General features: G+C 42.2%; 1 long non-coding RNA gene across 1 annotated transcript in view; it reads right to left on the bottom strand.

Annotated features, from left to right (window-relative positions):
• LOC148185180 (uncharacterized) overlaps positions 1 to 10712 on the bottom strand; it is a 51391-nt gene extending 40679 nt beyond the window's left edge. Inside the window, exon 1 of the long non-coding RNA XR_015774124.1 lies at positions 10598 to 10712. This is a non-coding gene — a long non-coding RNA (uncharacterized LOC148185180). The remainder of the gene's footprint in view (positions 1 to 10597) is intronic.
• Positions 10713 to 15532: the final 4820 nt, after the last annotated feature.

The following is a 15532-nucleotide window of genomic DNA, read 5'->3' as shown; positions in this document are numbered from 1 at the left end:
GGTTCAAGTGATCCTTTGGGCCACCAAGATACATTATTAACTCATATGGAGCTTGTCATCAACCAAATCCCAAGATCCCTGTCTGAAGGGCTTAATTCCAGCCTCTTCTTTCTCCATATATATGTACATCTAGAATTACTCTCTCCCAGGTGTGGAAATAGCCATTTGTTCTTGTTAAATTTCATATGCTTGGTGATTGCCCAGCTCTCCAATCTATCAAGATCTCTCTGTAAGGAATCCCTACCCTCAAGGGAATCAACAGCTTCTCCTAATTTTGTATTATCAGCATACTTACAGTGCATTGAAGCGTGAGAAAAATGGCCCTAAAATGAAGCCCTGGGGAACACCATTAGTGACTGGCTGCCAGCCAGATGCTATCCAATTTATTACAACTCCTTGAGCCCAACTCTTCAGCCAGTTGTTCACCCAGCATATTGCATACGTATCTGGTTGTATGCTGGGCATTTTGTCCAGCAAGATATTGTGAGAGATATAATCAAAGCCCTGCTAAAAATAGAAAATGAAAAAAAAAACAAAAACACATCCACCTCCTTCCTTTTGTCCACTAGAAGTATAACCTAGACATAAAAAAGGATATTAAATTAGCAAGGCATGTCTTTCCCCTCATGAATATATTGGCTTTGACCAATGACTGCATTGTTTTTTAAGTGGTATTTTCAATAACTCCCAGAATAAACTTCTTCATAATTTTCTCAGGCACCAAAGGGAGGTTGACAGGCCTGTAATTGTCAGGGTCTTTTTTCTCGTCCTTCTTGAAAGCTGAAACAACATTTTCTAGTTTTCAGTCACCTAGGATATCGCCAGAATGCTAAGACTGTTGCCAAATATCAGAGAGGTCTCACAGTAATATTGACCAATTACTCAAAGTAATTTGGGATGAATCCCATTGGGCTCCATAGATGAATGGGCATCTAGTTACAGCAGCAAATCCCATACCAATTTAAAGTCAGCTGGGAGCTTATCACTCCCCCAGCCAGAATCCTCTTAGCCAGGCCTCTAGGTGTACCAGGGCCCATCGCTGGTGTTAAAGACCAAGGCAAAGAAGGCATTAAACATCCCTTGCTTTATCTTCTTCCATATTTGTGAGGTGACCAACTTCATCAAATAACAGGCCAAGGTTTACTTTAGGGGTCCTTTTATTGTTAACATACTTTGACAAGTATTTTCATTACCCACCACATTACTGGTGAGCTTCAACTCTAGCTGAGCTTTGGCCATACAAATTTTCTGCCTGCACTAGTGAACATCATCTCTGTAGTCCTCCCACATAGTCTCAACTTGCTTCCAAAACACATACACTTTCATTTTCTGCCAAAGCTCCAGGATATCCCTGTTCAGCCAAGCCAGGCTTCTGCCTTGCTTCCCTGATATATGACACAATGGAATTGCCTGCTCCTGTACTTTTAAGGATGGCTCTTAAAACGTGAACCAGCACCCCACTACCCTTGAAAGCAGGTTCTTAGGGGACCTTACCAACTAGTTTTTCAGGCAGCCTGAAGTCTGCCCTTCCAGGACCCAGATTGGCAACTCTTATCAGAGTTTTTCTCATGTCAGAGCTTCTAAAATTAAGTATTTCATGATGACCGTAGCCAAGACAGTCACCAATTATCATTTCACCTGTGAGACCATCTCCAGTGACAAATGACAGGTTTAGGAGGCTGCCTTTCCTAGTCGGCTCCCTTAGAACTCATACCAAAAACGTATCCTCAACACGCTTTGGGAATTTCCTGGACTTGTTCACATTTGTTCACCCAGTTGAAATCTGAGAAATTGAAGACTCCCACAAGGATAAGGGTACCTGATCTACAGGTATCCCTTAATCCCTTACAGAACAATACATCAGCATCATCATCCTGTCTGAGTAACCGACAGACTCCCAAAACAACATCCAAGTCTGATGTTTCCCATGATGGAAAACCTTCACATTCTGTCAGCAACACCAGCTTCAGAGGCAGGTAGGGGTAAGCTGGATCTACTTGATGTCATTCAGGGAGGGATAATTAAAAAGTCCAGCTGTGCATCCAATCTCTTTACCAATCTCCCCACAGCCCTGAAAGCTCTTTTGATCCCTCTCAGAGTTTTCAGTGTAACGTCATTGGTACACACATGAAAAAGCTGCAACAGATAATAATCTGGGGAACATACCAGACTAGGAAATTTCCTGGCAATGTCTTTAACTAGAATCCCAAAGAATACTTCCCTGAAAGGTGACTCTGGTTGGCAGACTGGATCTTCCCTTCAGAAAGGGGCCACCTATGACATCATTTTTTCTTCAGGACTTGGTCATGAAGTGGGGGTTAGGCTGACCTGATGTCACCAACTCCTCTAGCATAAAATCACAGAATCAAGTAGGTTAAAAAAGACATTTAAGATCATAAAGTACAACTGCTAACCCAGTACTGCCAAGTATATCCACTAACCATGTCCTTAAGCACCACATCTACACATCCCTTAAACACCTCCAGGGATGATGATACAATCACTTCCCTGGGAAGCCTGTTCCAATGTTTGATAATCCTTTCTGTGAAAAAAAAGATTTCCTAATATGTAATCTAAATCACCTCTGGTACAGCGTGAGGCAATTTCCCCTTGTCCTATTGCTGCTACTTGTGAGAAGAGGCCCCACCCTGCTACAAGAGTTTTCCAGGCAGCTGTAGAGAGCAGTGTGGTCGCCCCTGAGCCTCCTTTTCTCCAGGTAAAGCATCCCCAGCTCCCTCAACCACTCTTCATCAGACTTGTGCTCCAGACCCCTCACCAACATCATCCACCTCCTCATGTCCCTGTCCTTCTGATTCCAGAGGCTGTTATCTTTTGTATAAGGGCACCCAGGAAGGCAAGGTAGTCAAAGAGAAGATTCTCTCCCACCTCAAGCAGAGACTTGTATCCGATCATTTGTCTCCCAACTTCTGCCTGGTAGGGAGAGTGTGTAGGATCCCTTTTGCCATAATCAACATTTTCATTTCCAAGAGGTCAGAGTAGGCTTCCACCAGCAAATGCTTAATAGCCTCCATCTACTTTTCAGTGAAACCCACAGAAAGATTGCAAAGCAGAAGTTGAATCAGGGTCTGCTTCATGATATTGAAATGAGTTGATAGAAACATCCTTTATACTTACCATTTGCCTGTCATCTAATAGTATTAAAAACAAATTAAACTCACCTACTGAATTAATGATGAGCACAGACAAGGGACAGTCTCTCAATTTGGTAGTAATTGAAAGTTTAAAACAACCTTCAAGTGTCATCAGCAAAGGTAATTCAGAAATTTTCCTTTCATGACACAATTCTGTCAATTGGCTGAAAACTGCAATTACCAGTCTTTTCTTTTATTATATGTGAAGAATCAAAACTTTCCAAGGATGATAAATGGCTCCTTGGAAAACACAATGCTCAGTTCTGCTAAATTTGCACTTTTCTGTTGGTTTTTGGGTTGTGGGGTTGTTTTTTTTTAACCATTCTTTCACACAGCCTATGAAAAGCAAGTAGCAGGGCTGGCTGGGGGAAAGTGGAAGGACAGGATACTTGTCTTGGAAGGAAAATGCCAAGGGATGGTTTAAAGAACACAGAGCTTTTCTCATTTAATTCACTGACCAGGGCAGAAATGTTCCCACACCTTCATTAATTAAACAGGAAAGTTAACACTGTTAGCAACATTTGGTACAAAATCTCGTCTAAATTGGTCTGAAACAAAACAGGAAAAAAGAAAATGCATTCGGAGAATGACCTTTGAGAATTCTGGCTTCATTAACATTTCAAACAGCACAGCACAAAATTAAGACAGGAAATAGACTTGCAATGCTGTTTGACTGCAGAAATATATATCATTAACATGCCTATAATTAACAGGATAGCAATGTTTGTCCCATTGTCTCAGCTAATAATGGTGTAACATGCAAATGGAATTTCTCCTAACAAAATTGAAGGGGATATTTGAGCTTATTCCACCTACCAAGCTTACTGAGAAATGTCAAACAACCCCCATTTTGCCCTTTGAAACAAATTCCTCCATGTCTGCCCTTGCAGGCTCACATAAAACAATTACAGAAGGCATATACAGGCTCTTAAAATCTAGAGTCCAGTCATCCTTTCCCACGTCACAGCAGCAAGTTAATTGGGGAGCCATTAGTGACCCAGGCAGGCATTACAGAAAGCAGTTCAGATGCCAAAACCCCTTCCATGCAACACTACAGTGTTGGCAGCCCCTTTCCTCTGACTGGGATCATTTTCCCTAAGCTCTGCGGCCCTGACAGCACAGCACCACCCTTTATAGGGCCGTATGTTGGGTTTTGAACACTCACACAGAGACCATAGGTAACAGCATCTCTGCTACTGTTCACCCAGAGGTACTCTGCAATCTGTTAGACCTCACTGCTGGGAAATATTGACCTAATGGCCAGTCTAGACTCAATTTCATTCTCTGTTCCTATGTTAGATTTTCTTATCCTTGTACTCCCAAGCTGTGGCAACTGTAGGCTGGCTGCCTGGTCATCAAGCGGCTGGCTGTAGGACTTTCAATTTCTCTTATGTCAGATCAGCTTGGAAATCTGATAAAAGCCTGCTCTGCCTCCTAGAGAGGCAAGATGCAGTAAGAAGTTCTTGACAAGGACCTGTCTCATTCCAAGGCAGAATGAAGAGCTGGGTGTAACAAACTCTTCAAGTGTCACTACCAGTACTGCACTTTTGTGATTAAGTCAAGTTGCATATTTTCAATCTGTTCCCAAATTATTCCTTTTCTATCCAGTCAAAAAAGCTGAAGCTAGAAAATGACAGCTTACTTCCTTGTAAAGGACTAGGGAGTCCTCCCTCTGACCTCTCTCTTTGTATTGAGATCATTTACACTATGAGTTTGCCTAAAGTCACAGAAGGGGCAGACAGATATTTAGCCTGCTGATTGCTTAGGTCATATAATAAGCATGGACAAAGAAGTCCATGGTGAAGCTGTCGTACAATCACTGCTGCACCACAGAAGATGTCACCAATCTACTAAGGGTTAAGGAAACAATTATTGTGGGGTGGAGAGACTCAGTAAACAGCAAACTTCAAAGATGAACCGGTTTTGTGGATCTCAGCAGAGAGCTTCAATTAAGATGTAATATCAATTAAGATGTAACATTTTCTTAAGTTCCCCTCCCCCAGTGTTACTGTTTATCAGTGTTAAAAGGGAAATTTATGCTTCTCAGTTCTCTAGACCAGACAGTGTATCTTACCAGCAGGAAAGATTAAACTGTCCATCACAACAAGCTGTCCTTTTCCTGTTCTTTTATTATCAAAACCTATTGAGATTAAAGCCATAAGAAACTGGATGAAATACATTCATTTGCTTCAAACTCATGGGCTTACAAAGTTAGATTCCTACACACCTGTTGTTACCTTGAATAGAAAAAGCAAAACCACAGCAGTTCCTCAATTGAGAGGGAGTGAGAGAGTTTGAGAAACACGATATGCGTTTGTTGAAAGAATTCGTAACATAAAACATCTTCCCAGGATGCCTTAAACCAGCAGCCATTCAGAGAATAAATAATTCTGGGCCCCATTTGTATAAGTATGAAAAGTACTTACCACATTTTCAAGATCAAAAGGGGCTTTGAGCAGCTTTCCCTTCCACAGGACTCATACACATCATCTCCCATGCATGCCAGTCAGCAAAATGGTCTGAAGGTAAGGGATATTTCAAAATGTTTCTCTGCTCCACACACCATCACTCAGAAAAAAACATTATGGCTAAGACCCAACACTAGAGCTTTACTACATCAATTATGTATGTTCAGTCATACCAATCTCATTTTTACATGAGCAAGGTGCTTCGAGGTTCATTGCTGGTAAGCCCCTTCTCCTAGACCTGAAAACCAGAAAAAGTCACTGCATCGTGCAGCCATCTCATGATTGTTCTCCAGCCTAACACTCCCGTTCTTCATTCACTTCAAACTGCACCCATCAGGTCAGCTGCAAATCCCCTAGGACCAGAAGTATTCTCATGTGACAGAGTCCTCCTAGCAAATTAATAGAACTGATTTATTTGGAAAAAGGTCTTTGTGCTTCCCTTGGGGTTGAACAGACATTATAAAGCAAGAAATAAAATTAAAAGTAAATACATCAGTATTTCCAGCTAGCTCTGCAACAACTGTGGCTTTTTCACAGGCAAGACCTAGACCTCTGGAAAGATTTGGATCTGTCCAGGAGCAAAACTTTGTGACTTGCTTCCAAGTGGTGTCCAGTAAATCACAACCACCTGTGCCCCAGGTGAGCTAGCTGTTGATTTAGTCAGGAAAGGCTCACCAGAGCTGCAAAACTCCCTGGAGCATCCCAACACCATAACAGTGGGAACAACCTAAGGGACAAAGGAAAGAATAAATGGCTGCACAGAGAAAAATGCTGTAGGAAGCTCTCTGTGGCACTCCGTGTGAGAGCCCACACACCCCCACTGATTGTGTCTACGCTATCAATGAGATTATCTCAATCTTTCCGAAACTGTGCTCAAAAGCAGAGAAGTGGCCCTTCCAAGCTCAGAACTACATAGGGAAAGAAGGCCCTCTAGGGTGCCCTCATCTTTTTGTGCAGCCTCCACAGACCACACTCTGACACAAAACCTTATTAACATACAATGGAAGGAACTTAGGGGAGCATTTTTCTTAGAAGCCTCGACTAGATAACCTTTATCATTCCTAGTCAAAAACACCTTTCTTCTACTCACTAAAATCCCCTGCTACTTAAAAAGCAGAAGCGCCTCAGGACAGACGTGTCCCTACAAAGAAACTGCAGAACACAAATTTGGTGTCCATCCCTTTCTCCGATGAGTCACTTCCTCAGGGGTGACAGCCAAACACAGAGAAATTAAAAGCTTTCACAGCTCAGAGAACAGTGTGAAAAAGCAGAAAAGTGAAAGAATGGAGAGCTGAAAACATTCACTCCATAAACAGGTCGATTTTTAAACTCTCTGCTTTACCCATGTTAATCAGCAGCATGATAACTTGTATACTGAGATCTGTGTTTCAGCCAAGAGGAATAGGCTCAGTAAATACAACAACCACAGAACTGCTGAGGACAGGGAGCCACAATTCCTTTTACAGTTTTCACCTGCTAACTGATAATGTATATGACCGTTTGTGGTTCATTTTCCTCCCCATTTTACTAGGGAGAACAGTAGCTACTCATCCTTACAAAACTCTTCACAGCAGCTTTAGACTACAGGAGGTGGGGACTGAGAGAAGCCAGACCTTCAAGTTTCATAGATCAGAGCTGGGTGAGGATCTACTCCTGTGCTGCTCTAACTAATTTTTGCAGAGTAAGGCTCTAGACAGTGCTTCTTGTTTCAAATATGAGAAAAAATGCCTTTTGCTTTGCACATCTCCCCTCAGCAACTTCCCCTCTAGCCTTAGACCTGGTAGTCCATACTGGAGGCTCTGTTAGAGATCATCTTTGTTGGAAACAAGCAGATCTTGTAGCAATCATATTCAAGTTGATTGCTGTTATTGTGCTTCAACTCAGCATTGACCCAAGTTTCCACTCCCCCACACAAAGAGTTCACTGCCTTTTGCAGGTTACCCAGCTCTAGATTTCATTGTAGGTGTAACAGCATTTTCCACTTAAAACTCAGTCAGAGCATCATCCCATTGATGATTCATTAGCAGCAATACAGAAGACAAAAAGTACCAAAATGGAGTCTTCAGCCCAGGTCACACTTTCTAAAGGGACCACTGCTAAAATATCCTTGTCATTATGAGATTGTCTTTCAGTACTGCTATAGGTAGATGTATTGGTGAAAACCATTTTTCAGTGAAGGAATCATTTAACCAAACAGACAAAGGCAGGTCCTACAGAAGTCAGTTTATTTAAAAAAAAAAAAAAAGCCACTACAAACAATCGGAGACTTATTTATTTTCTTGGCAGGATTCAGCAAATGATATGTTACTCAATACAATACATATAATTGCTCAAGTCAAGCACAAACAGAAACAAGGAGACAAAGCCAAGAAAAAACTCTAGAGACTCTGGTATAAGTTCATGGGGAGCTTTTAGGCAGCAGGAGGGCACATATGACCTTAATAAAGAAACAGAGATGCTGATTAACAAGAAAACACCTCTCTAAATTCACAGCAGTGTCAAATCTAATGATCAGAGGCAATGCCATAGCATCAATCCACATCAAATTACAATAGCCAGAACACAGGGAAAAAAAAAAAATCAGACCTCAAAGGACACATGCTAAGGGTGCACCAAAATTTATCATTTATTCTATCTGCCCATCCAAAATTTTTCAGCAGCAACCACCACAGTAGTTATTCTTCCTGATAAAGTATACAGGAAATGACAGGAGAAGTAAAATAGAAAAAAAGTTTCCAGGAAAATATATTCCTAAAAGAAACCCAGCAGTGAAGAGAAAAACAAAACAAAAAAATCCCATCCATCCCTTTTCACAGAGTTATACTTGATGATCCTTGTGGCTGACTTCCAACTTAGAATATTCTGCAGTCCTTATCAAAACCAGTTTCCCTGCACAGATGTTAATGAACAATAATCGAGAAAATTAATTCTCACAGACTTCAGCTGTTCAACCCTAATCAAATATATTTACAGCAAGGTAAGAAAAAACAAACACTGTGTTGTGACAGACAGACATCCATTCACAGCACTTTCCTGGTCAGGTTAACAGCTGGACAACCAGCAAAGAAACCAGCTGGAAAGTAGCCAGGCTTGTTATCCTGCAGCAAAGCTGCTGTAATTTAGCTGGCACCTAGAGAAATCTGCAAGATTTGAGACACCTGAGAGACCACAGATATTTTGTGACAAAATAGGAGAAAAATCCCAGTTTTTCAAGTAATGAATGGAAGGGGTAGGAAAGTGGTACAAACACCTGCAGATATCAGCAGTTCTGCAGTCACCAGCCCCCTTCTGTGGGAGCCACAAATTAATCCACAAGGAATCCATGTGCAGGAGAAGTGAATCCAACCTAAGCTCTCCAGGTCTGAAATGAACTCTAAATGACTAATTAAAGGCCAAATAGTATTATCATTACTCACATTGCCCAGTATCTTACACCATGATTGGGCCCTTTGGCTCCAATTAGCTGCTATCCTGATGGGTGCTGACTAAATAGCAGATAATTGCCCAGTCTTAGCAAATTCTGCTAAACTGCCATCCTGAGTGAGTTTTCCTACCAAGTGCATGGTTGCTTTGCAGTTACCTCATTCAAGGTGAGCAACCCAGAGCTTTGAAAGGTCTCAATGACACCTATCTTGTTCAAGCAATCTACTTTCTCTTGGAGCCAAACTTTATGAATCATCACTATATCCACCTTAGCATGACCTGGGGAGCAGCTGGCTCAGGTGCAGCCTCAGCAGAGGGACTGCAAAGTTCATGGAGAACCTTTTCTCACCTCCTGAGAAGGTACCTTTTTTAAAAGCCCACACTGCTAACAAACAGCCGTATTCAGACTGTGACCTGGGGGAGTGCACTGGAGAAATCAGCTTCTTACGTTTCACTTTTAAATTTTAAGAGATAGAAACCATAATGTCAATTATACTTCAGTGCAGAGCCTGCTCAGAAGCCTACAAAATGTTTCAAATAGGCATTTCAGAGCAACTTCTCTTATATATGTGCCTTCTGCACAGGGATGTGTGAATGTCAAATACAGTCCAAAACAAAAATACCTAAGGTATTTATAAACTCCCAAGAAGGAAAAAATCATAGGAATCATCTGTTATTTTTAATTTTGTAGCTTTCTGAGTAACTTCAGAAAAAGGGCAAAGAAGTCTTATTTTTAATGGCTTCTTGTAGTTTCTGTTGAACACAGACCAGATGTTTTGTGTTTCTTGTGCAGTCATTGCAGCTTACACTGGAATAAGACATTGGTTTGCATTCATTTTGTACTCAAATATCCACATTTGTGTGTAGCACTGGTCTTATTCCACAGCCAGACCAAACTGACATTATGTTCCTGAAAACATAATGTCTTTCGATTTCACAGGGAAAAAAGGACCAAATTACTTTTAGACTTTTCTCCTCCTCCACCCCTCCTCAGTAGAAAGAGAGGTTTTTCTATGACCCCTGTGAGCAAAGAGGATTGTTTGGACAGCAAGCCAGGGGACAGCAGCACAATGGAAAAAAATTAATTATTTGATGAAAAGTTCCCCTTTTCATCTGTAGCTTCAAACTGCATAAACCACTTGAGTCAATTTTGTCACCTTAGATGAGTTTGCTAAGCAAGGTTGACCTTTTCAGTGCCAGGGTGCCCAGGATGACCCTGCAGGTTCCCATAAAGTTCCAGAAAAAAAGCAGAGGGCCAGGCACACTCCCTGGAGCTCCCACAGTGACCAGGCGATCACACAGAGCTCATTCCCTCATTTCCAGCTTTGCTGCCAGACTTATTTAACATTTGGGTAAGAGGATTTGTCTTCCCTGTGGTAAGTAGGGAAGGTACATGGGAGCTCAAATTGCAGAAATTTTTAATATCTCATGAGCTCTTTTCCAGCTTGAGCCTTAGCCAGCTGTCAGACAAGCAGCAGGTGCCTTTGCTAGCGAGATACAGGGGAATGAGGGAAAGTGCCCAAGTGAAAGTAGAGAAAAACTGGTTTGGCTTACCCTCTCCTGTTCCTTCCTCAGAGCTTGCCTTGTTGGAGGCTCAGGGTTAGAGGTTCCATTGTCTACAACACAGGGACAGCAGCCCTGCTCACCTACCCCACCTTAAAGCCAGCAGCGTTTTCTGCTTTTTTTTTTTTTTTTTTTTTTTTTTTTTTTTTTAATATGACTGCACCAGCAGCCAAGGAATCTGCTAATGAAGGTGAAGAGATCACATTAGTGGTTCCACCTGGGCTAAAGGAACACAGCTGATAGAAATGTGATATAAATGTAGGTACAGCTGCAAAAGACCATCAGAAGGCTGGGAAAACACAAGTTATTCAAAGCATGAACTTCCTAAGAAGCCAGCTGTGGTAATAAATGGACCCATATTGACTCCTAGCCATTTATAATCATAAAGAAGAATGAAAGTCCTATTACTTTTTAAGCCTGTAGCCATTTCATCATGTCAAACCTCATAATTTTTGAACAAAAACCAAAAAACCCTGCCAACTGGCCCCTTTCCTCAGCTGTTCTGACCCAAAGCCCTGAACCCTGGACTGTGCATGCACAGCTTGGTTCAAGCAGCAAGACCTGAACAGCCCTGGCAACGACAGAGCATCCTCCTAATTCACAGAGGACTCTTGATGACTCAGGAAAGCTCATAAAACAAGACAAACATAGCAAAGATTTTCCTAATTAAAAGGAGACCATCAAAAGTCCTTTAAGTTTTTAAAGAAATTATAGTGTTTATAAAGGGAAGCTGATGCTGTTCAAATGGCTCCTGAGAGGACCATACCAACAGCAAGTTTGCAGCATCTAGAGTATGTTTGTCTACAAGATATTTGGCAATATATCTATGTACACTTATTAAAAGTGAAAACGTATACAAACCTTGGCAGTCTAGACACCCACCATGGAGTTAACACATGCTGTTCCTAAGTCTATTTATTTTCTCACATGCCTAGAGCAAGCCCAGAAGGCCTCAAGCAAAACCTTCTAGGGTGCAATACCACTGCCACAGGCAGAGGTAGAAAATAAATGACTTCAGGTGCTTTGGGAACATTAGCAGTACTGCAGGCAGAGAGGCAGACAGTGGAAAATAAATACAGCTAAACAGTAGGAAATAGATTCATCTTGCTCCTTCTGGCTTCACACTGGGGAAGTAGATGGCAAATACAAGCCTGGAAAGGGCTCCCACAGTCATCAGTGGCCATAAATGAAGGAACTAGCCCTTTTACTTTTCGATTCTTCAGTTCACACAGTTAACATCGTGAAAACCGGACACTGAGCTGGGGACAAATCCCTCACTGAGTCCACGGCCAGGACATGTACTGCCTGAGAGCAGCCAGCTCCAGGGCCAAAACAATTTGGTCACTAGGGAAAAGTAAGTCATCAAGTTAAGGATTCTTTGAATTGCAAAGCAAATGCAAAGGAGATTGGTGGCTTACAGACCCTTTACAAGCAGCCAGAGTTAGAGGCACTGACATTCTGTAGGTAGGAGAAAGGCAGCACTTATTCCCACGTCCCTTTCAGGGATCCCTTCTCAGAGGAGGGTTTCATTTATCCTGTTAGATCTCATCCACAAAGAATTCCTTGGGAGAGTTTGTCAACTCCACTAGCTGGGACTGCTACACTTTGTATTTCAGCAAGTGGGCAGCAGATGGCTTTCAGAGGGACAGACAGCTCCTGAGTGTCACTCTGCACACCCAGGCTGGCACTGACAGGGCAAGCAGGCTAGCACCAGCCATGGAGCCAGAGCTGTGCAAACCCCAGCGAGACTGGAATTTTCATGTACCTGCCTCACACACAGGCATGGTCAGGGGTGGGGGACCCCAGGTGAGGCAGGTGCTGAGGGGCTGGTGTGGTCCTGGTGGGGGTATTGCCTCCACCTGGTGCTCCTTGTTTCCTGCTGGTGGTCTCCAGTAAGAAGGATCTTAAACAAAGTGAAGCTCAGTCTTTCTTAGAGCTGGACATGAGGAAAAAAGCCACCTTCCTGATCTGTCCATGGGCCTTACATTGCAGAGTGGCCGCAGCAACTTGTGTATTTGCTGTAGGCACTGGCTGGGAGCCATCAAGTTGGGCTGTTTGCAGCTGCATCTCTCCAACCTGCATTCTTTGGGAATTAAAATTCAAGTTCATGGAATTGACCTGGTACTTCAACCCATTCTGATGTTCAGAAGGTGCAAATTCTGTTTGCCCAGCCTTTTCAACCTCTTTTTAATCACATGTCATTTAAAGATGTGAAGAATGCTTTCCTTTCTTCCATACACACTTTTCCAGCAAAGTATTTCCAGCTCAGTGAACATACTGCACCTAAGAACAGTTAAACTGCTCTAAGTCTGTGTTAATCTGCAAAAATGTCAAAGATTCTATGAGTCCATTAAGTACCATGAAATAAAGAACAGCTTTAGAGCACTGCTAGCAGTATGAAAACACCTGAAGAAAAACCTACATGTGACTGCAGCAGTACCCACCCATATGAGCACCCAACACCGTGCCAGGGCTTACTGTTCTCAAATAGTCAAAGACTTCTGTCTCTTCAGGCTTTTGACACCAGTTCATCCCATGGGAAATTTAAACACCTTTTAGAAAGAGAGAGAGAAAACATCCAGTTTTTCAGGCCTTATAAAATGTGCCCACATAGACCACAAAACTCAGAGCAAAGGTTAAAAGGCCCAGTTTGGTTATTCTCTTTCAAACCTCATGCCAGGGCATCATTTGGAACTTCCAGCCCACTCACAAGCCATCAGCAGAAAACCCTCACCAAGGGTAGCAATGCGTTGCAGAGCTGGCACAAGCAACAGAAAGACAAAAGCAAAAACATGAACTTTCCTCGATTTCATCCCACACTTCTAAGGGAATCATTGGGAGAATCATTGAAGGAAGGGACACCAGCAGCTTCTCTGTTAAAATCATAAGTGAATTAAAAAATTATGACTTGTATTTGATTTTTAGCCTTCTTTATGGAGAGATTTTTGAAGTAGCACTGTAAAAACATAGTGAGGAATGTTAAAAAGTAGAAGTTTGCATTATTAACATGAATGAATTTTAAAACACCAGATTTACTTTTAACTTCTGTGCTCTTCCATTATTAACTTTCCTGTATGCTGCACTTGGCATAGCCTTATGTAGAAATATGCTGAAGTAATTTAATATGAAGATGAAAAAGGCTTGAATGGTTAGGGCAAGTTCACATCTATCTGTAGAAAAAAAGTTCTTGCAAAGATTTTTGACAACTAGGAATGAAAGAACATCCTGCTGTCTATTCTTACCTGAAGGTCTTGGAGCAAGTGAGGATCTAGCAAGGTTCAGGGAGGACCAACCCTAAGTCAGAGTTCAGAACAGTACAATCCATCCACTTAGGAGCAGCCAGACCCACCTTTATTCAGAGCAAGCTGCATCAGACAGGCTTGAAAAATGGGTGTCTGCATGAGAAAAAAGTTAGCTAGGAAAAGCACCGTGTCTGGGGTCATCTGGGAGTACTCAATATTTGCCTACCCTTGCTTCAAAATTGGCTCTGACTCCAGGTGCTCTCTGCCAGGGGTAGGTGGCAGGCTGGCACCCTCCAGAAGCTGGCAGATCACATCACAAGCCCTGCAGCCGCTCAGCCTGGGCATCATGCTGTCAGAGCCTACTTCTTCTTGCAGCTCAGAAGCTGCCCTCAGCTTTGGAGCAGGGTCGGTGCTGGAAGGCTGGGGCTTCCCACATGCAGTGGCACAGCCAGGCACAGAGGGAGGGCGGGCAGACACCCCGCAGGGTGCAAGTGAGGGAGACCTTCTGTAACTCGGTAAAATAAAGCTCTGCTGCACCACACTGCTGAGGCTCAGCAGTGGTGAGGCTGCAACAAGCTGTGTGTGTCTGAAAGGGGTTTTATTTTGTTGTGGGAAAGGGAGGAAATGCTCAATTTACTAAAATTTTACTTTTAAAACTACTTCTCATTTAGAAGCGGAATATTTAGTGACAGAAGACTCTGGCTGTATTGAAAGAGCATGGCCAAGAGCAGGCTGAACTTCTCTCCAGCAGACAGACATTGTTTTCTAGGTAAGAAAAGGTTAGAAAAGTCTTCATGTGGATGCAGGAAGACTTTGTGGCATTTAGAGAATTAGCAAGGAGGAGGACTGCACGGTCCAGGATATTTCTAGGACAGACTGCAGCAGAACTGCAGAAAGAAAGAAACAGGAAAAAAGCATTAAAAATATATATAGTTAAGCTACCTAAACAGTGAAAAACAAAACCACTCAGAAGGTGTAAAACTCTTCACAATGAAATGGTTTAAAAAAAAAAAAAAACCACACTTAAAAAGAGCTTTCATCCTGGGTTCTACGCCAAAATAGAGCCAACATTAATTAGTGGCTATTCAAGAAGGGTGCTCTGAAAATGTTAATTAAAAGGGCTTTCAATTAACAGAATGCAATTTGTAGGGAGATGCCTAGGAAAAAGATTAAGCTTCTGCTTTTGGGTTTAACAAAACAGTCACGAGGTCTGGAAGCCCTAATGAAACCTTATTGCTCACTGCTGATCTGCTGGAGTTCTTTGGGGAAAAAAGGTGAGCCAAGCCTTTCAATACTGCAGAGCTTCTGAAGACTTTTGTTACCAAGAATAAGACCCTGTTAAGCTGAACTTGCAGCCCCGGGTGAGTCACAGAAGAGAGAGATCAGTATTTTCTAGTCTGAGCATTTGATCCGAGGCAGTAGCATCATTTGTTTCACATTTGCTTTCCAATCTGAAATACAGCCCTCCCATTTGGCAAAACATACTCCTCCTGTTGGTCCTGACACAAGTTTGGCATGGTAGTAAGGAAAATCTTAGAAAAATACTTTAAATAGTCTTCTCGAAACTTTTTGAAAAAAGGTATATTTGCAGATGAGGTGTCATTTGAGAGGCTGCATTCTTCTGTATAAAGTGCATTAGAGAAAAACACGTGGCATAGTTAAGTTCAGCTTAGTGGTCATGGTG

This window comes from Pseudopodoces humilis, chromosome 1 (genome assembly GCF_049639895.1).
Source record: "Pseudopodoces humilis isolate 2021_Gansu_Grassland_sample_001 chromosome 1, ASM4963989v1, whole genome shotgun sequence".
Taxonomy (NCBI): Eukaryota; Metazoa; Chordata; class Aves; order Passeriformes; family Paridae; genus Pseudopodoces; species Pseudopodoces humilis.
The sequence above is the reverse complement of the archived record's forward strand: the minus strand, read 5'-3'. Positions and strand labels throughout refer to the sequence as shown.